General features: G+C 45.0%; 1 protein-coding gene across 3 annotated transcripts in view; it reads left to right on the top strand.

Moving 5' to 3' along the window:
- Positions 1-8,743, top strand: part of FOXO3 (forkhead box O3) — an 89,918-nt gene extending 81,175 nt beyond the window's left edge. For 2 of the 3 annotated variants that reach the window (XR_010720062.1, XM_066179449.1), the window contains one exon: positions 4,603-8,743. The gene's annotated coding sequence lies outside the window, so the exon portion shown is untranslated. Of the gene's footprint in view, positions 1-3,907; positions 4,212-4,602 lie in introns of all 3 variants that reach the window. The other variant, XR_010720061.1, reaches the window with a different exon arrangement.
- The last annotated feature ends 17,790 nt before the right edge of the window (positions 8,744-26,533 follow it).

Raw genomic sequence — 26,533 nt, 5'->3', positions numbered from 1 at the left:
CCATCCCGCTCCTTGGGCTCCTGGACAAAATCCAGGGATTAAAATTGACCAAAAGGTTGTCAAGTAAGAGACCTGATGACCTTAAGGAGAGAAGTTGTCCTGTATCTAAGCTCTCCTGTGTTGGCCAGGGTGGAGGATTAAACCCAGCCAGATGTGATGGTTCTCAGCAGCAATTGTGTATCAAGTGCTTGAGTTTCTCAGAGTTTCCTTTTCAACTGTACAATGGGTAGAAGGGACTTTACCCACCTTTGTGGGTAAAATGAACTGCCCAGGGAGCAGTGGATTCTCCTATGCTGAAAATACATGACAGGATTCTGAATAATCTAACCTAAGGCCCTGCCTTGAACAGAAAGTTGGACCAGATGATGCTGATCCCTTCCAACCTGGACTTTTATATGATGATGTAGACCAGTGGGATATCAGAATAACCTGCTTATAAACAGTTGTGGCAGCTCACTACAGTTCTGGCCTTCTTTCCCAGAGAGCTGGTACAGGATGAGAGAATGATCTTCTGTCTTAAGTTACATTTACTTACAAAACACGTGGTTGTCTCCTATGGTTTTCAGTGTTCCTTGGAAGAAGAGCAGCAAAAGAAGGAAAAGAGACACTTTCGTGCTTTACGTGCTTATGCAGCTACAAGCACCACAACATTTTAGCTCCCATAAGTCCTGGTTCTGGGCTAGCATTCTTCCTCTTTCCATCCTTCAACCCTTACTCTCTGCCCCCAGTTCTGAGCTGGGAAAGATCTATTTTTGCAAGCAGAATTTAAAGAGAAAAAGCGAAGTTGCAAAATACCCGAAAGTTCAGGAAATAAAGCCCCATATTAAGTTGCCAACTCTTTTTTTTTTTTGTCCTTGGGCTTTGTCCCCTGACCTCAGTGTTGTCCCTCAGCACAGGGCCATCCTAGTGCAGTGTGTGCAAAGCCTGTAGGGTGTCACTGTGGCATACCTGCTGTGGCATTGGGATTTCCAGTTTTTATTGTGCTTGAAGTATAAATCTCATGCTGTAATTTCTCATTATAGAAAGACTGGCCACAGTAGTTATCTTCCTTACTTGTGTTTAAACAAATTCTGTGAATTTTCCAGTCTTCAGCTGTGAAACCTCAGGCAGAGTAATAACTTGTAACCACACATAATCAAGTCTTGCTTTTTGAGCCTACCCCCACTTCGGAGTAGAAGCTCGATTGCTAGAGGTGAAGACAAATCAAAGGGCAGAGGCACCAGAACAGATGTACATCTGTCACTAAAGGACACAAGTTTCCTTGAAAATGTTTGCATCCCAAGTGTCTAGACAGTTAAAGTAGTTATTGGGATTTCCTGTCCCTGGAGAGTTGTTAGAAAATGGTACCCAGGGAGAACCCTTGTTTTACAGACCTCTAAAGGGTGATATTTTCCAAGATGAGATCCACTCAACAAGCCTTGCAGCCAAATCAAGGGATCCATGTTAGGCTGCCATGCAGAGGAGCTGTGCGTTGGCAGTGCAGATTCTCATACCATAATTGTGTAGAGGAGCACACAGCTTTTCTTCCAACAGAAAACTTTATGTGCTGGTTGCTGTGTTGGCTCCCTGGTAGACCAGGGCACTTTATCTATGCCCCTCTCTGGGGAGCATTGCCGCGTCACCCTTCCGTTCTGAAGGAATTTCCAGTGCTTCATAATTGGCACCATTGGGAATCAAGTGGAGAAAGCAATAGGTGGCAAATGGTTCTTCAGAGCTGCTCTGATGGTGCACAAGCTGGCATGGGGCTTGGGAGTGCAGTTAAGTGGTGGAATGATATGAGACAGAGGTGACAAAATGTTCTTGCTGGAGGGAAATTAAAACCAGTCAGCTTGGCCACAGAATGAGAGTAGTATTTGTAACTGGTTAGTAGCAAGGTAGAGGATGAGAGGGCAGAGAATAGGACAGAAGAAAAGGGCATCTCATTTCCTGCACAAGTCTTTGCAAAGATTTTAGCAGGGCCTGTTGCAGTAGGACAAGGGTAATGGTTTTGAACCAGAAGAGGGTAGATTTAGATAAAGTATAAGGAAAATGTTTTTTACAATGAAGGTGGAAAAACACCACAACAGGTTGCCCAGTGAGGTGACAGATGACCCAGCCCTGAAACTGCTCAAGGCCAGGTTGGATGAGGCTCTGAGCAACCTGATGTAGTTGGAGATGTTCTTGCTCACTTCAGGGGGATTGGACCAGACAATCTTTAAAGTCCCTTCCAGGCCAAACCATTCTCTGATTCTGTGATAGAGATGTAAGTGGAGCACTTGTTCCCCTGCCTTGATACAGTTTTCATCACTGTGGGATAGCAGGGTGCTAACTCAGGGTAAATAGGCTTTTTGTGGTGAGACAGAAAGCAAGACTGTGTGGGTCTGTTGCAGACTTTGACAGGGAAATTTGAAGGCAGGAAGGTTAAGACTTTGATCTAGCTCTTTTCATTTTTAATCCATTTGCAAAGTCCATGTAAGCAGAGCTGTGAAAGTGGAACATAGGTTGATTCTGCTATGTGATGCACATCTCAGCTGTACATTTGTCTCCAAAATGTTGGCACGGCCTGAAGTACAGGTCCCACAAGAAAAAATATTGGGCAGTGCCACTTCCACAAAAGATGCTCAGCTTAACCCATCCTCCAGTTTTTTTCTCATCACTTGGTTTCATAGTATAGTATTTCACATAGATTTTTAATTTAAACTTTAAGCAATATGCTTTATTGGGAGTTTCTGTACTGTTTTGTTTTTAATCAGTAGCTTTATTCAAAGTCAGCAAGGCTTCTCACACGTGCCAGAGTTAAGCCCATGCATGCTCAGCATAGCTGGCAGCTGCCTGAGAGGGAGCTGACTTGCTAGGCTGTGGCATTTGGGACCCGAGCCTTGCCTTCAGAGGATGTTGTGCTTTGGGAAGTCACTCATTTCCGGCCCACTCTGGTGCTCAGGCTTTAAGAAGTAGAGAAATGGGCTTGCACTTGTTTGAGCTGCTTATGAGCCGCTAGCCAGGTTTTACTGGGCGCTACCAGGGCTGTCTGGGTATCTTCTGCTGACCTTGTTACGGCCATCGGGGCACACCAAATGGAGTCCTTGCCAGGCAGTCACATTAACGAACGGCCAGCGTTAATTTGCCCTTTGAAAATGAAGAAATCAATATGTTGATCCAGTTGGAAATCGCTTTATTCACAAAACAGTCTACCCCAAACCCCTCCACGTAATTAAGGCTAAAGCCAAATTTTGTTTGGGTGAAATGCGCAATCTGTCTGCTCCCTAAGCTGTGCTGAATGAAGTTCTCCCCTAATGGTGCAGGGAGCAGCTGTCACGCAGTTGCTCTAATAACCACGAGACAAAATGATTAAATTTCCATCAATCATTTAGCATTATCAGAATAGGTCATTTTAATAAATTGTTATCATAGGATCAGTGCCTGGCACCTTAGACAGGAGACAGTCTTTGAGTGATCCTCCTTGCAGGAGATGGCCATCCTGGTTAAAACAGCAATTCCACTAAATCCACCATTTTTCATGAGGGTGGCTGATAGCAGGGTCTTTTGAAAGCAAAGGCATTCCTGCAATCAGCTCAATGGCTTTTTGGATTCAGCCAGTGTCCCCTTGTTCTTGCACTGTATAAAAAAAATCATCAATCTTTTGTCTTGGCGAAAATCCTCAAAAGGTGGTAAGTGGTGTGAGGGGACTAAACCCTGTTTTCTAAACCCCGTTTTCAGAAGCCATTTCAGAGCCAGAAGCTCCATGCCCAGCAACATGGATGTCTACCAAGTGGACTTTCTGAAAATGTAGAGAGGATTTCATGGGAATGTTTAAATGTACATACTTTCCAAAACCCTATGTGGTACCTGCCTATATCTTTAAGCCACTGAGTTCTTTTAAAACTCTGTCCCCTTGGCCCCCTTGGTTGAAATGTTTGTCTGTTTTCAGTGTTTCTTCATAGGCATCTCCATGCTGTATCCAAGGTGTCTTCCCCATGCTTCTCTCTCCACAGAGAAGTTTCTTGGCTACAGAATCAGATGGATCCTTACCCAGTTTTTAAAGCCGGGTGGACCCTGTCTGTTGCTGGTGTGTTCTGTGAGCAGGAAAATGGAAAACTCCGAAGTCCACACTGAAATTCTGTGGCTCCTTACAGTTTGTCTTGAGCATCGTCTTCATCTGTCCTTCAGGGGTGGTGGTGGATGTCAAACACTTACAGAAGATTTATTCAGCTTTTTGGTGATTCTGAGAAAAGGTGATCATGAAAAATGGAGAAAAACTGGAAGGTCCTTCATTGCTTCTACCTGGAAATACTCTTAACAAATAGACAATGCACTTGGTTTCTGTAAATCAGACTTGACCATCATTTTTCATCGGAGAGAGGGGCTTTTTTGTCATGTTTGGGAGTAGCTAAGCCGGCAAAGAAACACATGAACCTTGGCAAAGGAGAAGTATTTTCAGGCAGGGTGATCTTATTCATTGCTATATGTTTGAAGTTCCTGGGTGTAAACATATCTGAATTGCTCCTCGGTGTTAGCTGTTGTTTTGTTTGGAGGTTTGCTTAGTTGCCTTTTTTGTTGTGGGTTTGTTTTTTTTTTCCTACATGCAGTAATCTCACTGTCTTTTCTTCTTTTTCTCCTCTCCAGGCCCTCAAACTGACACGAGATGTAGAGAGAGAACCCTTTGCCAAATCTGCTGTCAGCAAGTGGACAGTGATACTGTTTACAGCTTACAACCTTTGTGAACCCTGCATTATTTTCCTAATGAAGCAGACTGTTAATAGGCCCCTTACTGGAGTGAAGAACCTACTTTTTTTTTTCTCCCCCTCTATTTTTTTTTTTTCTCTTTTTGTTGGAAATTGAACTCATTCTGATGTATGCAAAATCTTCCTTTTCTGGGATGGCCAAGCACCTGCTGTGGAGACAATGTTCAGCACCATCCTGTTGAGAACACACTGTGTAGCCTTTACACTAGTTACTTGTCAATGAGTATGTGGTGTGTCAATATATTAATGGTTTATGGGATGTTTTAAGTTGGCTTTTCTTTTTGGAGGTTTTCCCTATCTGCCCACCCTCCCTGCTACAGCCTCCAGCTTGATTTCCATAGATTTTTTAACCATTTTTGCGTTCTCTCCCTGGGAAATCTGAGGCACTGTGCACATGCATGGAAATGACCGTAACCCAACACGGCTCAGGTGTCAGGGTTTTCTGAAGATACAGCATTTGTTAGTCCTATCAGCTGGCTGGATTCCAGAGAGGGGATGTGCCTGGCCTGTTTGTTTGTTTGTTTGTTTGTTGGGTTGGTGGGTTTGTTTCTTTCTTACTCTGTCCTTAAGTTTAATGGTACACCCCTGTTTTCCATATGGGTCAACCCAGAGTTGGTTGCAAAGCAAGGGAAGCTGGTGAGTTTGCCTCTTGGCTCATGAGGACGGACTGACAGCGGGCGCCGTTGCCCTCACATGCACCAAGGCAGGAGCCCCTTTCCTGCCCACTGGAGCAGGCTCCCCTCCTGCCTTACGTTAGCAAAGCTGCCCTCACTGCCACAGTGAGGAATTGTGGGCTGAGCTGCCACACAAGGTGGACGTGGTCACCTGCAGAGATGTGTTTGAAAATGCAGAAATTAAAGGAAACCTAGCCGCTGGTGACTTCCAGTGACAATGCCAGGAGCTGAGGCACAGATCACTGCAGGGTATGTTATGGCATTAGTGATCCTGTTTATTTTTGTTGTTGTTGTTTTGGACATATCCTTGATTATTTTTTCCTTCTCATTATGTATAATCCATTGAGGCAGAAGAAGCAGGAGTGGGAATGGCAAGGTGACAGTATCATATAAATGGCTTTTCATATGAGTGTAGATTGTAGCAGGATAAATGACACTGAAAGACAAGGCAGTTTTATATATTTTGCTTCTAAGATTTTCTTTTGTAAAATGAATAATAATTAATAATAATAATGAATAAAAGGTATGGTGCTGTATAGATCCTCTCTATAATCTGGAAAGTTTGATTACTTTTTATTAATATCTTGGGGGGGAGGGACACAAAAAAAGAGGGGAAAACACCAGTGGTACATAGGAACTTGGTATGAAGAGGTTCTGAATAGGACAGTGTATACATAATTCTCCAAAGCGATATATGAAGTTTTTTTTCCTTTGCATAAAAGCATTATGCATATAAATATATAAATATATTTTATTATGTACAGAAATGGATCATTATGCATGGATGTTAGGAAAACAAAAACTAGCATTTTAACCCAAAGTCTCAGTGCATGAGTTCCCACCGACCCGTGTCCCATGCAATGTGGAGTGACTCCCTCTTGCCACTGCCACCACACATGCACAGTCATGCACCAACATTCATATGCATTCGTGGGCCCTTCCTCACTCCTTACTTTCCAGGTCCCTGAGGTGATTTTGGTGAAACAACAGCTCCTAGTGTGATGGAAGTTTTGGTTTTGTACCGTAGCCCCCATGCTGTTCTCTCATAAAGATGCACCTCTTGGTTTCTCTCCCCAGTTATGACTGTGTAGCCTCTGTGCAGTTGTGGTTAGCATAGCCCTGTAGCATATCAACTCTTCCAAGCAGCCAAGGGTTTATCATTTGCCTTTTAAAAAAACTTCTCCTTTCTTTTTACACTGAGGGGTTCTATTTGTTAGCATGTGGCCTAGTTTATTGCATTCATGGGAGCTGGCTGGTGCATGTCTATCACCAGCTGGCTTCCCAAGATGCTTGTGTGGCACAGCTGGGCACCCTGCTTGCCCGAGTCCGGTTGCAGGCACCTTCTACTGAAATTGATCAGGAGTTCATCACTGGCCTTCTGTGAGCGTGTACCAGTAGCTGGTACACTGCAAAATGTGAGTGAATGCTGAAGGACTTCCCTCTGGTGTTTCCTTCGCTGAGGCTTCTCTGCAGCTGCTCCCCTGTGGCTGGGCTTGTGCCCCAACCCCACATTTTGGCTGTCATCAGAGCTCACTCGGTGGCCCCTCATGCGGAGGTGCAGCTTTTGATCCCTACACAGATTAGCTTCCAGTGAGACCCCCAGTGCTGCCCAAGGACCCTCCATCGCTGACAGATCAGTAAAGCCTGGCTCAATGGTATGGCCAAAGTGACCAAACCCCCTGATTTATTTCTTTTCTTAGTACAGGTTCAGTTCTTGGCAAGGGCAAGGGAAAGCTTAAATGAAACGACTGCAAATTCTGCTCTGTTCCAGCAACTTAGCCTGCTTGGGTTCAGAGGAACTGCTTTCCACTGGCAGAATTGAGAGACAAAACTATGGCCCCTTTCTGTTCAGAAAATGGAAAAAAACCACTTGGTTTAGAGACAGCCCATCAATGACAGAGAAGTTTTTTTAAAAGAAAAGTATTAGTAGCTGAAAGGCTTACCTGCCTCCCAGCAATGTCAAAGGGTGCATTCCCATTGGCATGGCTGGGACAGCTTGAGCCCCTGCTTTGGAGAACATGCAGCACTCACTGAAGAGGGGTGGACTTGGCCAGCCTCTTCATTTTGTTTTGGTTTCTGTTGCTCAGTTTTGGGGCCAGAATTTTCAAGCAGAAGTGCCTGGTGTCAGGCACCGAACATCAGCGACTCCAGCGTGATCGCAGAGGCGAGCTGCTCTGCTCTGCCCTCATGGCTTCTTGAAGGAAAGGGAGGTGACAGGTTCCCCCAGGCCCAGGGTAAGGTCATCACCCTCTACACCTGCTGAGGTGCCCAGCAAAGGCTCTTCACTCCAGAGGTGCTAAATAAATCTCCCTGAATTCAAAGGGCCAGATATTTAGGTGTCAAAATTAAGCCTTGAATAGCTAGGTTGGGGAACCTACTTTTTGAAAATTTGGCCTTTGAGTCTTTGAACATGTTTATGCCTAGAAGTTTTCCTTGTGAAATCATGTAAAACAGATGAAGGTCAAGATCACAATTACATGGTTATCTTTTGAACACTTGGTCTAAACAAAAGGTCTAAAAAGGTGTTATTTATGCAGTTTCTAGTCACAGGTTGGGTCTTGATTTAATGATTTAATGACTTTGTAAAAAAAAATCTCTTAAGAATAATTGGATAGTTAAACACTGCTTAACTCCAGAAATCTTTGTGCCACTGCTTAAAAAACTTACCTTTTAGGTCATGTATTTCTCCAAAATTATATCATTGCTTGGCAATTGGTGTCCTGTAAGTGTTTCAAGTACACAATAAACCTTTGGAATTGCCAACAGATGCGAAGGGGGACCAGATACATTTCGTAACTATGGATTGGAAAAAATGGGTTGTACATTTGGCTTCACATGTTAAACTTTTTTTTTAAAAAGTTGCATGATTGGAAAAAATATGTATACAGTATCTGTAAAACTGTTTTATCTGTTTCTGTTTCAAGCCATGTAAATTGGAAGAATATTAAATCCACAGCCTTATCGCGCATGGCCGTCTTTACATACCGAAGAGCTGAACAGTTTATACTTTTCATTTGGGCTATCTTGTACTTTCATTTGAAAGCAGACACTCTCACGTTGCAGTCTTACTGAGGATTTTATATTAAAAAAAAAAAAAAAAAAGGAAAAAAAAAAAAAAAAAGGAAAAAGATGCTGCCCTGGAGGAATATATTACCTTACTGCTCAGAGGTTGGAAGGAAGTTTGTTTTGGAGCAAAACCTGCCCCTTTCCAAATGAAGTAGAGACGCAGTGCTTACTCCACTTGGTGTTAGTAGATATTGCCTTGTGTATTCCATTTTAAATTGTAATCTAGTTTGTAAAAGAGATGGTGACGCATGTAAATAAAGCATAATGGATCTCTACGTTGCACATTTGCCTTTGCCCTGTTTTATTGTGTCATGGACAGACATGTGACCCCTGGAGAAAGGGTCACTTTCAAGCAGCAAGTGAAAATTCCTGGTGGGCAGCTTGGAGCTGGGGAGGGGTCCCCAGCCTGCCTCCACTAATATCTGTCAATGCATATTGACATGGGCCTCGGCCCTTCAATCCTTCAGCCAAGCCAGTGTAGTTTTGGTGGTCAAATAACCCCCAGGGGGATCATTTACTGCTGCTAAAAAAATCACAAAGTTCACTTGAATCTGGGGACGAGGGGGGTTGTCCTCAGGAGTGGCAGCTGCACTCTGCAACTGCTGACCAGCTCGCCTGACCTGGGAGAGAACCAGTCCGGCTGCAGACCTGTTGGGAGAAGGGTTACACCCCACACCATGGGCTTGGCTGGGTTTCAAACTGTCTTTGAAAAATGCCTGGAGTACTTGAAACCACCCGTTTGGGATTTGGGATAATAAAACCAACAGCCTGACTCAGCAGAAAGTTATACTGAGGGCTCTGGCTGAGGCACTGGAGAGTGTGCTTGGAAATGAGAGACATGTCAACAAAAAAACTCCTCTCCCACCCTGATGGGAAGTCAGAGACGTATATGGTCTTTTGGAGTCGTCTTTCAGGAAGAAATTACATTTTCACGAAAGAGGAGCCTTTCCTCACAGGAAGGGGGGGGGGGACATTCTTGTTACTCCATGGGGACAAGCTCCAATGTCCGTGCAGAGCCCACAGGAACACTATGCTGAAGTACTGCAGCAATAAAGAGCAGCTTGGGGATATCCCTTGTTAAACATAGCAAGAGCTGTTCAGGTTTTGTTCTAACTAGAGATAGCCTAAAACATGACAAGATCCAGACAGAGAATAAATAGCCTTTGACTCGGAGAAAGTATGCATTAAACTCAAGAGTGACAGTGCACTTGTCCTGCAGCAACTGCAGCTTCTCACAAACAGAGCTGTTTGCTCGGTTTTATCAGAAGGCTTCTCCAACAACGCTCTGCCAGGGAAGAACCTGTGCCCTCTGCCTTGGCATCGCCTCACTGATTTGGAACAAACTATTGTGGTTGGTTGGCCCCAGTGAGGTGCCAGATCAAAGGGACTCAGCTTTAACCTGAATTTAGGCAGGGGCGGCGGCAGCATTGAAGACGAGCTGTTCAAATCCTGAGCGAGTTTTGTGCTGAACCTACTTGGGTCTGTTGTGCAATACCTTAGCTGTGACCTTCAGTTCACCCAGCCTTGGAATAGATCATTCTTATCTTTCACAGTACTTTCAAAATAAGTCCAAACATTTTAAAACTTCTCCAAGTTGTCCCAGAAGGCAAAAGACTTTTCAAGTTGCTGCTGAGGCTGGTGAGGCAACCGAGAGCTATTTTAGGAGCTCCCCACCACATATGCTGAGTCGTGAGTTCAGCCTGACCAGGGAAAACAGTATTTTATAGCTCTTGTTTGGTTACTGCTTCCAAGGAAGTTAGGGGTGCTTTCAAGCAGGGTGAGATAAGTAAATCTGGGAGGCTACCTCTTTTACTGGTTGGAGTCATCATGACTGGAATCTCCCCCTTCAAAAGGAAGTTTTCCTGGATGAAGTGGAGCCCAAGCTAGATGGAGTAGATACTGTTCTTGCTGGTGCACAGATTCATGCCACTGCCAGCAGCTTCTGCAGTGTCTCATGACATCTCTGTTTGCCCAACCCAGCCCACAGAGGTTTTTTTCCCGCTGGCTCTGCCTGTGGAATGTTTAAAAATGAAAATATATTTATCACATAAGTACAAAGCATAGAAAATTCCATCAGAGCAACAAAAGAACCAAGTAAGTTGGGGGTTTGGGGTTTTTTTGGTGGTTTTTTTGTTGTTGTTGTTGTTTTTTTGTTGTTGTTGCTTTTTTATGGATTTGGGGGGTTTTTTTGGTTTTGGTTTTTTTGTTGTTGTTGTTGTTTTTGGGGGGGCGGGGTTTAAACTGTGGTTTAAATCCTTGAGAAACTTCGGAATTGTCTGACAAAATTCAGAATCTCCAGCTTGGAATTTTTATTTTTGCACCTGGATTTTCTTTGCATACTCATGACATGAGCAGTTTTGCATATGTCAAAACATTTACTTACTAGAACAAAGCGTCTCCTGCTTTTATTTTTTGATGGTTTGATGACAGACCAAGGACCTGATTTAATCTAGAAAATGAGATAAAATGTCCCAATTCAGTAGGAACAACTGACCTAAATGAGGGTAACTGCTGTAACATTCTTTTAATATTACATTATGCCGTGGAGGTTTAAAGATGCTTGTGTCCTCTGAGTGACATGTGGAGAAATGGGGGGAAACTGTAAAGATACATGACATCTCATGAAACTATTTCCAACTTCCAAGACAAATATCATGCTGATTAGGAGTCTTTTCCCTCAGTTTTCAATATTTTGGGGGCAATCCCTTAAAAGTTTGTTTTTGCTGAAATTTAAGGCACAGAGCAACTCCCAAGTGTTGCCTTTCTCTGGGCATTAGCCTTCCAGCAGTGCTCACTGCAATGGGCATTGAGGCTGCTGCTGGCACCTGTGGACCCTGGCACCACAGAAATGTCGGACCTTGGCTCTTCTTCATGCTCTGAGGGCCACCGTAAACCCTGAAAGATCCCATGGCTGGTGCAGCAAGGTCCAGTGCAGGAGGATGGGAAGGACATCAGTGGGAGCAAACACAGCAGATGCCAGCACCTTGCTCTGGTGTCTGGTAACCTCGCTGAAGATTCACCTGCTGCATGGACAATGCTGTTCCTAACCACCTTGGAAAAGGGTGGCATTGGTTAGAAAGTGCAAGTTAAGAAATACAAGCGTACTCCACCTCTGACCTCCAAAGCAAAAGATGAAGGAAAACTGTGCATTGGCAGAGTCACCTCAAATGGGCTCCCTGGAGAGCAGCAGAGGAAGCTGCTCCTGACACCTTCCCCTCCAGGAGGGAGAGGTCCAGCCTATCCAAGCTTCTGCTGTGAATGACTGGCCTGGTGTTTGTCTTGAATTTGTTGTTTCAGTAGAAAATTCATTTTTCACCAGCGCTTTTTAAAAAATCTCTTATTAGGCTCCTCTTAAGTCTAACCAGGCTTGTATACCATTAATTAATGGATGAATGTCCTGGAGAAAAGTCACTGCTTAGAAAGCAATAAAGCAATTCATAAAAGACATACAATAAAGAAACCCCAACATTCTCCTTTTACTCATTAAATGAAACCCATTGTCATTCACACTTCTCTGGGGAGTCATATTTGCAGTATCAAATTGTGTTATCAACCTCAGTGTGTATCTGTTAGTCAAAATTTATGGTGAGGCTGTCTCATTTATACAGAAGTTTTTGCCATGCACTGTCACTCAGCCTAGCAGACTCCCATGGAAAAGCCACAATTCAAGTTAAAATTCTACTCTGCCTGAGCAGTTATAAAATTATAGTGGCTTTCAGAGCTGGATCTAAGTCTCTTCCTGAGGGGGACAGCTACCTTTGGGTGTCTTCTCGGAAGCTTCTGCCTCTGGAGAAGGTAGCAGAAGGGAAGGTCAGGCATGGATGTATGGGGACGTGCGGTGGGGTTGTGTTCGCTCTGCAGTCTGGGCACGGTGGTTGCCACCAAAGGGTCAGCACTAACCAAGTTACACAGACAGGAGCAGTCACGTGGGAAGTTTCCCTGGAGCAACACAAATGCAAAGCCTCTCTTCCCTTCTCCTCATCCAGAACAAGCACTTCAGGGTGAGCCGATTTCACTTGGTCTTTCACCAGAGGACGTCAAGGTGAGAAGTTGTCTGCAGGAAATGCCCTGAATTGCTGGGTCCTGGGGGACGTGGCTGAGACTCTGCAGCTGCATTTCCAGCCTCTTAAATCTCCCACCTGAACATCTTTGCTTTTCCACAATGTCTTCACCTTCCCTTGCCAAAGCTTTGTTCCCTTATTAAGAAAGGGCCTCCGGGATGACAACATGATGTTGCTGTTAGCTGAATACTCTCAGGGTTTGATTTTCCCACACAAAGGGATGTGTGAGGAGGAGGGGATGGCCAGCTCCCACCTTATGGATCTCATGGACCATGCATCCAATGGGGCTTCTCCTTGTGTCCAGAGAAAATGTCAAGAGATGTGAGCACACAGGAGTGAAAAACAAAGCGACAAGTAGAAAGGGTTTCATAAAATGCTACTCTTTAAATGATACAATCCCATGGGGGCATCTGAACCTCTTTTTCATTCCGCTCCGTCATTCTTCAATCCATATCTAAAGTCACCAGTGATTTCCATTGCTGTCAGCAATGATCTTCCTATCTTTTAATCCTCATGAATCTTTCTTTGGAAATGATTTTTTTTTTCTTCATTCTATGACTTTTTTACATTCTCTGTTTTTCTAAGGCCAGTTATTGAAATGTTTGTTGGGTCAATTATCTAAGTTGTGGACATGATTATTTTTTATGAGGCTTTTTGTAAAGCAAGAAGTCCAGGTAACACAGTTACCTGGTAAGAGCTCATTGCCAGCATAAGTCACACCATTCCAGCTACACTAGGAAGACACACTTGTTTTGCTGCTACGAGTTACACAAGACACAGTTTGCTGCTCTAGATGCATCAGCCACCCTTTCCGAACACAGGCTAAACCCTGAACATTGCTTCACTTGGAATAGTAAGTTTGTGTGGTCTGGTGGCTGTATTCACAGGTCTGCTAAGGTGAGGAGATGTAGAGCTGAGAGTACAAATGGTTTGTGAACCTCCTACCAGGTATGGCAGCTTGAAGGGACATCAGCCCACCACTTCAGAGCAAACTCCTACAGACGAAAAAGAAATAGGAAAGAAATCAGTGCCTTGTTCTTTCAGAAAATGTCTCTCTTTTTTCATGCTCTGCCAAGTTTTTCTGTGAGAAATGAATATTGTGAGGTAGCTTTGTACAGTTTAGGTGCAGCCCAGAACAACCAGCTACAGAGTTGACAGGGGTGTCTGCTCTCTGGCAGTGCTGGCACATGCGACCTGCAATAATTCCCTGGGCCATAATCTGCAAAATAAAATTGATAATCTTTGATTCTCTCTATTTCAATGAGTCAAGAATCTGCAAACTTTTCCAGCTGAATGTTATCAGAATTTGAACATTTTATGCTGATCACCTCATCCATAAGCTAACAAAAAGCTTATCTGTTTCTTTTCCACTATAACTGACAGTCCTCTATAGGCACATGTTCAGCATTTCAAGACTAACTTGAAGGTCAAATTTACCATACGGGCAGAGCTCATGGTTGGATGAGCTCATGGCTGAAGAAAGACTTATCTAAAGGTGACTTGTCTAACATCTGTACACACACACACACTCAGAGTTCACACGCATTTCTTTTTGGTCTAGCCTTGTCTCAGACATGACCCATGTGCCGAGAGTTTCAGGATAGAGCTATACTAGAAATGTTAGATGTGGGTTGAATCTGGCACCTGAAATATAAGATAATAATAAGAGTCTGACAAAAGAAATGTTTGAAGAAAGAGATGGAGCAGAATTACATTGTTCTGATCCCTCTTATCTGAAACCTGAATTATGACAAACTGCTGAAGTACTTTGTGTTTAAGCAGTTTACTCCCAAATTTTGGGTAGGCCATTATGGGATGAAGACTCTCATTCTGGAAAACAATGACCAGTCCTTACATCCTGGGGATTTCTCCACCGTATCCCACAAACTTTTTGGCCAATTGTCAGTTTTCAGCCCCTCTACCTTCTACCTGGCAGAAAAACCACAGGTGCTTGACCAGAGAAGAGGAATTTGGAGAGAGCAGCTGCTTTTTCGCCAAGAGACTTCAATAACTATCGGCTTGCTTGTGTGCATTTCTAAAAGTAGGACTTGCCTGCTATCTCCCCTCCCAACTGTCCCTTCTATGCTCCTTCTGTGAGCCTAATCTTGTGCCACACTTGTCGCTCTAGTCCTCCTGCCACCTGCCCCACCCAGCCATGTCTGAGTGCCCATGGCTGCGGGGCCCTGGAAGCCCAAAAGTTGGCAGCAGCCTTTGAGTGCTGGTGTGTCAGCCAGCCCAGCAGCTGGAGGACACATGCCCAGCACCCAGCAAGGCCCTCGTGCAGAATGAGGACTGCCACCATGTGCCAACATGAGAAGCTGGGAGGGAAAGTCAGCCAGGTGAGATTCAGGAGACAAAGGTGTTGTGCTGAGGAAAGAGGCCAGCTGCAAAATGCCAAGTGGGGCACAAGCAACAACCCTGGCAAAAAGGTGTTGTTTGGCCGTAATAAGGCAAAAACTGTCTAAGCTCCTGCTGTAGAGTTGTGGCACAGGGGGCCCCTAGGATGTTAAGCCAGGCTGGAGGGGAGCAAGAATGAGCAGAGGCAGTGAGAATGGGGACCAGTGGGGGGAAAAGGCTGATGTTATTTGTTAGAACAAGTTGAGAGGGGACACAAAATACCTTTACATCACTTCATGTAGAAAATTACTTAAAATCCCCCACCCTTCATACCCAGTAAGGAGAGGACATAGCTGTGTTTCATCTGCAGGAAATGTAGGTTATGTTCTCTCAGCTATGAGGATAATTAACACATTTCCTTAGAGGTGTGGACTTTTCTTCATTAAGGGTGATTTTGGGAGCAAAATGTTTGCCTGGATTTTCCATGGCCCTGCCTCAGAGCAGGAGGATTAGCTCCAGAGGTCACTTCTAACCTCTAGCTCCTATGACTTGCCTTAAGGACTTAAAGCAGCTTTAAAACAGGATGACAAAAAAACAAAACAAACAAACAAACAAACAAAAAAAAAGGCATCGAGGCTTCTGTCCTTTCCTACCTGAGGCATGAGGCACAGGTCTCTATGTACAGTAGCAAACTGTTATCTTTTCTGCTGGTTTGACTGTAACAGGTATTGAGTAATGTTGTCCCACTGTGCTGACGCATGAGCCAGGGTGTGCCCCCGACCCCAGGGAGGAATTTGTGTAGTACAATCACAGGATCCCAGGATATGCTGAGTTGGAAGGGACCCCTGAGGATCACAGAATCTGACTCCTTCTGGACTAGAAGTATAAACACAGGTGAAAATACAGACATTCCTGCAGTGTTTGTATCCGAGGTGGCCTGCTTTCCCTGCTGAGGGCACGTGTTGGCTTTCCCGGCAGGGACAACAGGCCAAACCAGGAAAAGGTGCAAGCAGCAAAGCCCCCACTGGCTGTGAGCAGCAGGACTGGAGTGGGCAGGGACATGTCAGGGAGAGGCAGCTTTGGGTGAGCACCTGCTTATCAGAAAACTGAGGCCCTGGTGAAAGATGCAGCCTGAAGCCTTTTGGGGTGTCCCCATCACTGTTGCCAGGTCACCAAGGCAGGTGTATGGGAGGGTGTCATTTTGGGGCAGGAGGATCCAGACAGTCCATAATGGCAAGTGTGGGCAAAGCTTCAGAGCCTGAGCAAGAAAATTACACCAGAGGACAAGAAGATGCTTGTGGCAGCACCAGCCTCCTCTCCTACTAGCAAAAAAGAGTGATAGCTGCCTCCTTGCCCTGCAACAAGGCAAGGAGTAACCTCACCAAACAAGGTCCCAGCACAGTCAGCCAGTAAACTGTACCAGACCTGGGCTCCCAGACAGAAAAAACAACCCCATGCCTGTTCGATGTTTACATTAGAAGTTTATTTTACAGTTCATTTCACAATCCGTTTCTCTTCTCCCTTTGCTGTGAGGTGATTTATGGTGCTGCAGATCCTATTTCCTGCCCTGCCCAGGGCACAGATCTGGAGAAAAACCTGCCAGGGGTCTGTCCTTGTCCTTGTTGCTCTTTCATCTACAACTGCCCTTACCTATGAGTAAACCTAGAGCAGTTCCTTCCAAATAATGATAAATTAGTCTCTTGCTCCCTTGTGCTGGTGTTGTTGTTTTGAGGGGTGGGCGGCTCAGGCTCTCTGAAGAGAACAAGCAAACAAACAAGCAAACAAAGCAAACAAACCTTGAACTTCCCTCTGTCTGACTCCTCTCCTGGTCCCACTGGTGGAGTGTTGAGGACTCCTGGCTGGCTGTGGGACTGCAGACCCTGTGCCCCTGGGTGAGGAGGAGCCATTCCTGGCTGTGAAGCTGTTGGCATGATCCATGGCTGCAGGAGATGGCTGGTCCTTGCCCATCCTGTGCCACAAGGGACTTTCAGGAGATGTTGGGATTAACTGGGATTAGTTGCTCAATGGTACGTTTAAATGCTGATTTTTATGTTTCCCTGTTTTAGTGACATTCAGGGACATGCTTTAGCTTCACTGGTTTAATCAAGGCCTTTCCTCCAGAGCTGTACATGCAAAAATGATGTGCTGCATTTTACTGAGAAAATAAGAGATCTGATCAGAAGATCTGGTCAGAAATCCCTGAGTAATACTTGACCTTCCTTGCTGTCTGTGTCCTTTGAAGGCAAAGGATTTAGTGCTTCCTTGTGCAGAGCCAGGTGTTCCTATGAATAACTGGACCCAACCTAAAAGCAGGAGGAAGTGTATTTAAAAAAACAGAGGTGTGGTAATGACACTATCAAGCTTTTTGTGTGTTGTGTAATCCATGTGCGTGTGGCTCCTGAAGAGCCTGCTCCCCAGTCATGCCTAAATCACTCCATGCAAACAATGACAAAACCCTAATGAATTGACTGGCAAGAGGAGTTTGTTCCTTTTCCCCAAGAAAAAGGTGTTCACCTCACATAAATACGAAGTTTGGTGATCTGAATGCTCATGTGGCAGACGCAGTGCCTTGTAAACATCGAAGCCAAAAGTTCTGAAGGAAGTTTTCTCTTAACAGTTTTCTTTATCACCACTAATTGACCTGATGATGATGATGTGTGCAGATGGTAAGATACAGAAGAGTTTCAAAGAGAGGACACTGAGAACCTGTGATTACCTAGATTAGCAGCTAAAGAAGTGTCTCTCCTCAAACTTTTAGCAATTTGCACCTTTTGAATTGCATTTGTACCAAGTGGGGGTTTAATGTTAAGAACATTAAGAAATTGTTTTCATATTCAACCTAATGCAAACTAGAAGTCTAGAAAAAGGGAATCAATTTGGCAGTACATGTGTTTGGGCTCTAGGTGACGGGTCCAAATTTAGTCCATTCTTACAATGGTAACAGTTCTCAAAGGCAAGATAAAAATACCTGCTTTTTCCTCCTTTCCTACAAAAAGCACAGACACTTTTATTTAACCGAGGAATGATTCTTCAGACACTGAAGAATGATGTTGGAAATAGAGAAACAAAATTGTCAGGGAAGTAGAAACTTCTTTGCTTTTGTGTGCATGACTAAATACTTGAAGGGAAGATCATTCCACCATTCATTTCACCATTTTATATGTCAATAACGCCACCAAACAATGCACTAAAGAATAATAAACAAGCACTCTGGCTATAGAAATTGACCTTAGATTAACTAGAATTCTATCTGATAAGCCCCAGTAAAGCTTAAACCACTTGCACCAATAGTGTGACGCTGAGATAGGTGTTGGGGATTCTTTTCCTCTAATTGAAAGTGGACATTTTAGGAAAGGCAGCAAGGCTGGCACTGCTCGGCAGCCTCGTGTGGAGACATTCTTAAAAGCTTGTAAGGGAGTCAAAGATAGAACTGAAAAGCTGAGGAATGGCAGCACAAGCAAGGGCAGGGATGATTTCTGCAGGGTGATCAGGAGATGCATTTCGTAAGAGAGAAACCTTCTCCCTGGATAGTTTTTCATAGCTAGCAACCGTGCATTGCAGTTTCTGTCTTGCAACACAAATTGTCTGCAGAGATTGTGTCTCCCTACCTGACCTGCATGCCCTGAAAGAGGGGCATGAAGCCTCAGGGAAAAAAGACGGCCCTGGGGTGTCCTGTGGACCCCAAATAACCTCTCAAGCCTGGTTTAAACTCTGCCCAAGAGGCATTTGCAGTAAACAGGCTTCCCGCTTTCAAGCCTGCCTCCACGTGGAGCAAAAGTGGAGAGGTTGTCACCTTCACCTCCTGCCAACCTCTCTGGCCAGACCAAACTCAAAACCCTAGGGGAAAAGATTCAACTGGTGTGTTGCAACATCCTTCCTCTGTTTTTGCCAATCCTGTTTCTCAGTCTGTTGGCTAAGGTCCAGTATAATATCTCAAGGACACCCCAGTTCCATGGGGGGAAAAGGAGAGATGCAAACAATTTTGAAAACATTTGTTTACATTATTTTGTAAATTCTTGGGAAACCTAAATGAAATACAACCATGCATGAAATGAAAATAACCCAAGGGAAAATGTTAGTAAAGGGCTTGCCAATATATCCAATGAGGACTACAACATGGTAAATATACTGCTACTAAAAAGAACAGAGATATGGCTGCCAAAGTCTGTGTTTCTCTGTTTTTTAAGTCAAATTTAGTGCCCATTGAGGGTGTCCACTTCCCAGTTCCTGAACAGTTTGACCCCTGAAGCTCTACTTCTTGCAGTAGGCTCTGTAGGTTTGGGTCTCCACAGTTCTTTTCTACAAAAATCTTGGCAGTTCATGAGGAATGGTTTTCTAGCACTTTATTCCATCACATCTCTCAAGAACGTAGTGTAGGATTAAGGCAAATCTAGGTTATATTTTCAGAGCAGTTTGCATTTAGCAGTACAATATATGTTATACTTACACAGGTAAACTTTCCCCTAAAAGTATGTGCTGGACAAAGGGCATAAGCACAGGGCTCTCCCAGCCTTGCCACTGGAAGGAACCCAGTGGGACAGGGACGGAGCTCCAGCAGCTGCATCCGGGGAAGGACAGCTTCATGTGAGATTGGCAGCTCAGAGTCTTCCATGGAGCAAGCTGTGAGGACTGTGGACCACAGGCATACAGGCCACATGTAAAGGAGCAAACTGCTGGCATTAAAAGAGTTCCTGCTCTTTATTCGGCATCCAGAAATGGCCCGTGATACCGGGAAGGGACGGATCAGAGATCTGTGGAGCTCTACTTTTTCATGCTGATTGAAGGGGACTGCATTAATAGGGCTGCTGAACGTTGATAAGGGCTGCTATAGTGAGAGAAGCCAACTGATATGATAAGACATGTATTTTTGTGTCATGTTTCAAGCCATTTAATAGCATAGGTGGGGGTGGGGTGAACAGGAGCAAAAGTTGGGTTCAAAGATGTCCTTTATGTTAGAGAAACCTACTTGAACTTGCTTTCCTGTCCTTTAAATGAAAAAATGGGTTAAATTAGTTCTGATAAAGCACTAACTGAATGAATTATTGTTCACAGGCAGGAAAAGTACAAATTTCTATCACAATTCCGCCCATGCATCCTTTTGGGTTTGGGGTGGGTTTTTTATCACCCCCCACAGGACAGTACTTGAAGCCTTTCCCGAATAATAGCATCAATTGTAAGAAACTGCACATGAGGATTCTGCATTACCACTAGCCCAGGGACAAGGACGCCAAACCTGCTTTCATTATGGATGATTCGGATAATCTTTTATTGAATTTGTGAAAGGCTATTGAACCAACTCGGACATGTTTTCTGTGTTTCAGAGACCCAAGGTGTTTTTTTGATCCAGTCCCTCCCCTTTCCCTCTGAGCACAGAAAGCCTGCAATTACGGGCAGTTTTCAAGGATGGCAGCTTTTGCTGACAGCCAGGACTTGTTGGGGCACAGAGTGGAGGAGCTAGATTGCACTTGGACCAGAATGAAAGCTATTTCATACGGTGCCACTCAACCCCCCAGGGCTGGGACCTCCCCTCATTCCTGGATGTGCAGGCGTGAAAGCCAGGATCTGGCCTTGGAGCAGGCATGTCCCATGATTCCAGCTGCAATCAGTTGCTCCTCTGCTGTGGGAAACAGACACCCCATGAATCCATACGCACTTCCACGTCCTCTGCCAGTACCTCTAACTCCTCTGGCCATATCTTCCCGTGCAAACCAGGAAAGGGTAACATTTGCATGAAAACTTCCAGAAACTGAGTGATTACATAAATCCTCAGTCCTGCCATGCTTGACCAAAAACAGGCAATGTTTTCAAGAGCTGCTGTACAGGGAGTGTCTGACCACTTGTTTGTGTAGAAAACCAAGCTTGAACAAATCTTGAGCAGGACTGAGTGCCTTTGGAGAAGATGAGATTTCTTCATTTGTCTCCTGTTGCCTGGAGCCCTCAGGAGTGGGGTCTGGGTCTTTACAAGACCTTTTCCAGGCCTCCCCCCCCCCCGCCCCCCCTCCCCCAAAGCCTTACTTGAAGCACTCGAATGTGCTGGCAGCTGGTGTTTTTCCATCAAGAAGCTGTGGTAGCGCGAGCATGTGGCAACACAGGTGAGGAGCACTAAAAGGGCATTGCCAGAGAGAAAGGGAAGGGCACCATCTATGAGCTCTGGTCTTCTCAATGAAACCCAGGACCCTCCATTAGAGGATGGTGACCTGCTTCTAAAACTTTGCAGTGATGAAGCAGCTCCCTTTGTAGGACTCACCACCCTGCTCTGATGTATCTCAACCTACATTCAAGTCTAGGTGTCCTGGTGGGTGCTTCATGGTGTCACATTTGTCTCTGGATGGGATCTCTCTCTGTCACTGCAGACAGCTCTGCCCTCTCAGCCTGCAGTCAAGATATTTACATGATTTTTACAGCAGTGCAGTATGCTTGTGGAGGCAAGGCAATTTTTCCTCCTTGCAGAGGCAGTTCTGGGTGTTTCTAGCAGATTTCTGTCTTGGCTCACAGGGTCATTAATGCTGTTAATGGCTGTAAAATTACTGTACCCATTCCTAACATCAGTTGACTTTGGCCTTGAGAGACGCTGCTACCCTTTACACTTTAGCATTTCACAAAGACTTTAAATGCTGGCAGAGAGAGCTGGGCATGAACTAATCTGGGCAGCAAGTTACAGGTTGCTTCACTTAAGCTTTTCCACGTGTTGACTGGAGGATCATTTTTCCCCCTGCACTTGTGACTGAGCTTGAAAAATTAGTTCCTCTGAAAGCCAGTGTGTTTTAGCATTTGTTAAAGTGAACCTTTCTTTCCAGGCAAGTGGAGTACTGGGCTAAGATTGAGCTTTGTGATTCAATCCTTCAACTTGCAGCCACTCCTCACCCTTGGCATGAGGTTAAGATGACACAAGGTACAGATCATTTCCTTCAAATAAAAAACCAAAATGTACTTCTAAGAAGGCCTGAAATATTCGTGGCCTGAAAGCTCCTTCAGGAACATAATTTATGGTGTGTGTTTCATGGTTGGGGTGTCACAGAATCATAGAATCACTGGGTTGAAAGTGGCCTCCAAGATCATCAAGTCCAACCCAGCTCTAACACCTCAACTAAACCATGGCATCGAGTGCCACATCGAGTCTTTTTTAAACTCATCCAGGGATGGTGACTCCACCACCTCCCCGGGCAGACCATTCCTATACTTTATCACCCTTTCTGTAAAAAACTTTTCCCTAATATCCAGCCTGTATTTCCCTTGGCGCAGCTGAAGATGTGACCTCTTGTTCTGTCAGTTCTGTCCAGTTCTCTGCCTGGAGAAAGAGACCAACCCCCACCTGACTACAGCCACCTTTCAGGAGGTTGTAGAGACTGATAAGGTCGCCTCTGAGTCTCCTTTTCTCCAGGCTAAACAACCCCAGCTCCCTCAGTCGTTCCTCACAGGGTTTGTGTTCCAAGCCCCTCACCAGCCTCGTTGCCTCCTCTGGATGCGCTCAAGCATCTCAGCGTCCTTCCTAAACTGAGGGGCCAGAACTGGACACAGCACTCGAGGTGTGGCCTCACCAGTGCCAAGTACAGGGGAAGAATGACCTCCCTGCTCCTGCTGGCCATGCTATTCCTGATACAGGTAGATGTATCCCATACATTTTTATCTGCACAATGTGCATGCTTCTTTCTATGGTCCTTCATCCAGAATTGTATTTTAATGTTACAACTGAAGACATTTATTCAATTATTGTGGTGCCTGTAAGAAACTCCAGGCTCCTCTGAAGTCCTCTGACAATGCAAAGTGTTTCACAATGTATGAAGAGGTAATTTGCATGGAGAAGCAATATGCTAATTATTGTGTCAACGCTTATTGTTTTGGCGTGTTTCTTGGCTCTTTGTCCCAGGGTATACAGCCACGTATGGTCCCAGTTCCTGTGCGAGATGTAAGATGTGCTTGGCTCTGTGACAGTCACACGACTTGTTAAAAGAGATGCAAACCAAAGAAGACTGGCACAGCTTGTACTGTCTTATCCAGTCTAGCTTCATTCTGTCAGGGAACATCAATTAAATCAGATGAAGAAATTAGGGAGCTTTTGTCTAGCTGGTGAGTTAAATAAATATTGATTAAAATAAAATGATTGCTAAGCAGATGAGTCAAAATAACCACCATACCAATTCATATGTTTATATAAAGCCAAATGGTGTGGGAATACAAGTGTCAAATATAGGCCCAGAGATGTTCTCCTTCTTCATTTTATTTATTTCAAAGATGGTTGTGCTCTGAGTCAGGGACCAGAAATAGTTGTGCCAGGCACTGCGCTGCCTCAGAACAAAAAGATGAACTTTGCCTCTTGGCTTTGTGGGCAGCCTGACGGCTCTTTGGGACACTGGGGCCGCACTCACGGGAGGAGTGTGAGAAACAGGCGGACAATATGGCTTTTAACATCATGGCTCCCAGCAGGAAATGGTGTAAGCACAGGGCACACACAGCCTGTGGCTGCAGAGCTTTGGGCCACTGAGTTTCTGACAGATAACACCATGACGGGGCTGTGAGCCACTCAGGAAAACAGCCAAAAATTGCCCTGGGAGCTTGGAAAAAGCCACCAGAAAACACCATGTCTCTCTGCTGGACCTGTTAGTTCCTAATTGCTCCACAGTAACTACTGACTGAGCTACCTAGGAAGAATTATAGTCCAAACTTGGATTACACTTCCAGTCTTAAAGTGCTTGCTTTAGGGGCTGTGTGTACATGTGGGGCACAGGGAAGGCTGGTGGAGAGATGCTGTGGATCGGGATAAGCAGTCATAAGAGAAGAATGTGGCTCTTTCCTCACCCTTACTATTCCTGGACACAACAAAAAACAGTGCAGGCAAAAGGGACAGGTGTGCACCTGAGAGCTCCATGTCTTCCAGGTGTTCACAGCACAAATGAGGGTGGTTGGACTTCCTGCTTTTGTCCAAATGTCCACTGCAAACTTTCTGGCAGATCACTTTGCGTGTCCTATTGTTTCCCCCTCACCTGGGAAAAAGGCTGCTGGATTATTGTTATGCCAGCCAGCAGCTAAGTTGCTGAACCAGTAGCACACAATCAAGTCTGATACTCCACTTGATCCAACTTTGCTTACCAAACCCTGTTACTCACCTCCCAAGGAACAGAATGGCTCTTACACCCACCCTGCGTATGTCTTCCCTGGGACACACGTGTTTGTCGTGGATCCCAAACTTGGGGGGCCAGGCCAGGGGTTGGTGGTGGGTGATGCTGAGTCAGTCTTGCAGTTTCTCCATGCTTACTCCCCACCTCCAGCATGAGGAAAATAGCTATTTACTCTCTCTCTACTGCAAAGATATAAAAAAAAAAGAGCAGGGGAGGGTTTATAACATATTTATATTCACTAATAATTTTCAGGTATACTTTTTCTAAGTCTCTGTGATCAAGACCTCGGAGAAAAATATTTGTAAATGGTGCTACTCCCCATGTCAGGCAACCATCAAAGCTTTCTTTTCAGAAGTAGTTCTAGTTTTACTTTATCAAGGATTCCATGTGGTTTGTGGGTCTAACGACAAGCCTTTTAATTTGAACAAGCACATCTTTGGGTGGGTTTTCTCCCAAAAGCTGAGAGATGATATACATGCAGGGTGAAGCTAACCTAGAGATGACCTGCCCTGCTGCTGGCTAATCTTTTTTTTTTTTTTTTCCTGGTCCCTGTTTTGTTTTGGGGTTTGTTTTACTGGAAAATTTTTGGGCTACATTTGTTAGGCTCATGTTCTAACACTTCATATTTTTGCTCTACATGTCAGCTTTTAATTTTCAAATTGCCAGCTACTATCAGGTAACTGAGGTTAACAGAGGTCTCTTTCTTTAGCTGTAACTTAGAAAGCAGAGGAAGACTAGAGACTATTGAGAAGTCCCACTTGAAATTTGGCAGGGTGCTTTTGCTCCTTTACCTGCAGTAATTAAGCTGGCCTCCCACAGCCTCTGGAAAGCAGCTCTGCCAGCGGGACACCTCTGCCAGCCGCTCTCGCAGGTGAGCACAAAGGCTCACAGAGCAGAAATGCCTTTGGGCCCCCGGCATGTCAATAGGTCTGCTCAGCTATGCTGAGTTTAGTCATGCATTTTAAGTTTCTTCCTAAACCGGGGTCTTAATTCTTGTGCCATTTTACTGGAACAAAGAGGTCAGATTATTTATAGGTCGGTCGCCTTTGTGTGCATGAAGCTGGCAATGCCTTTGGTGCTCCAATTTCTGGGACTCTTTTACCCTCCGGCTCTTAAGTCTCAGCTATTCTCTCCTAATGCAATAACAGTAATTATCCTATCACCGGCCACCACAGCACCCTGCATTACCTAGTGCACAGCGAGGCTGGCAGCCAGGTAAAACCCCTGTAATTTATAGCTCATCAGAGAAGCCAGCCAGCCCACGGTCTTCCTGTTTCGCAAAGAGACAGACTTATCGCCTAGACGCTGCTGCGATGGGTGCACTGGAAAGGCAGGAAGATAAAAGTAGTGCACATGCAAGCTCTGGCCCCATCTCTGTTTGTGTTGTCTGTTGTTTCATCCAGGCATGTAGTCAAGCAAAATCATCATGGCTCAATGCAACCAGGAGACAATATTGATGTGTTTTTGCTTCCCAGTGGACCCATGACATTTCACAATGTAATTGTTGTTTCGCATCCGGCTGCTGAGTGCGGAATGAGAGATGTGGAGCTGGCCATGCCAGGATGTCTCTGCTAAGGCTTGGATTCAGATGGGAACATCTCAGATGTTTTGTGTGACTGGTGTCCTATAGCACCCTATAGGGTGTGCCACAGGCTGCATGGACTGACTTCACTTCTTCAGTTCTTGTATGGTTTGATGACCAAAGGACTGGAGCACCTCTCCTATGGAGACAGGCTGAGATAGTTGGGGTTGTTCAGTCTGGAGGAGAGAAGACTCTGGGGAGACCTTACAGGACCTTCCAGTGCCTAAAAGGGGCTACAGGAGATCTGGAGAGGGACTTTTTCAAGGGCATGAAGTGAAAGGACAAGTGGGAATGGCTTTGAACTGAAAGAGGACAGGTTTAGATTAGACATCAGGAAGAAATTCTTCACTATGAGGGTGGTGAGACACTGGAACAGATTGCCCAGAGAAGCTGTGGAAACCCCATCCCTGGAAGTATTCAAGACCAGGCTGGATGGGGCTGTGAGCAATCTGGTCTAGCGGAAGGTGTCCCTGGCCATGGAAGGGGGCTGGAGCCAAATGATCTCTAAGGTTCCTTCTAGCCCAAACCATTCTATGATTCTATGAAATTCTTCATGGCAGCACTTGTGGTGTGTCTGCTCTTGTGAGGAGATCTTTTCTTTAACTGCTAGGCTTTGGAGGCTTTAACAGCAGGATTTGGAGGACAGCAGTATTTGATGAGGACAGATGAAATTAAGAGCAGATCTGGAAAGAATCACTGTTGACACTTACCCCACCTCCTGCAGGCAAGGCCAGACAGTCCTTTGTGCAGAGGGTACAAACGCACACACATCTGCACTGGAGAGAACAGTCAAGCAAAACCTTCTCCAGTACCCTTTGGACTTGGCCTGCTGCTGCTTTTCAGGTAGTGAGGGGCATTTTCTGACATGCCTTTGAACACCTCAGGATGATACGCACAAATTTACTAGCAAAAAAGTTTCTGGCAACGTTTTGCTGAGTAGCTTTTGCACTTCTGATGGTCCCATGGCCTCTGAAAC

The sequence above is a fragment of the Chamaea fasciata genome, unplaced genomic scaffold (genome assembly GCF_029207755.1).
Source record: "Chamaea fasciata isolate MVZ Bird 193981 ecotype frontalis unplaced genomic scaffold, bChaFas1.0.hap1 SCAF_3, whole genome shotgun sequence".
NCBI classification, from domain to species: Eukaryota; Metazoa; Chordata; class Aves; order Passeriformes; family Sylviidae; genus Chamaea; species Chamaea fasciata.
Note: the sequence above shows the minus strand (reverse complement) of the source record. Positions and strands in the feature narration are given on the sequence as shown.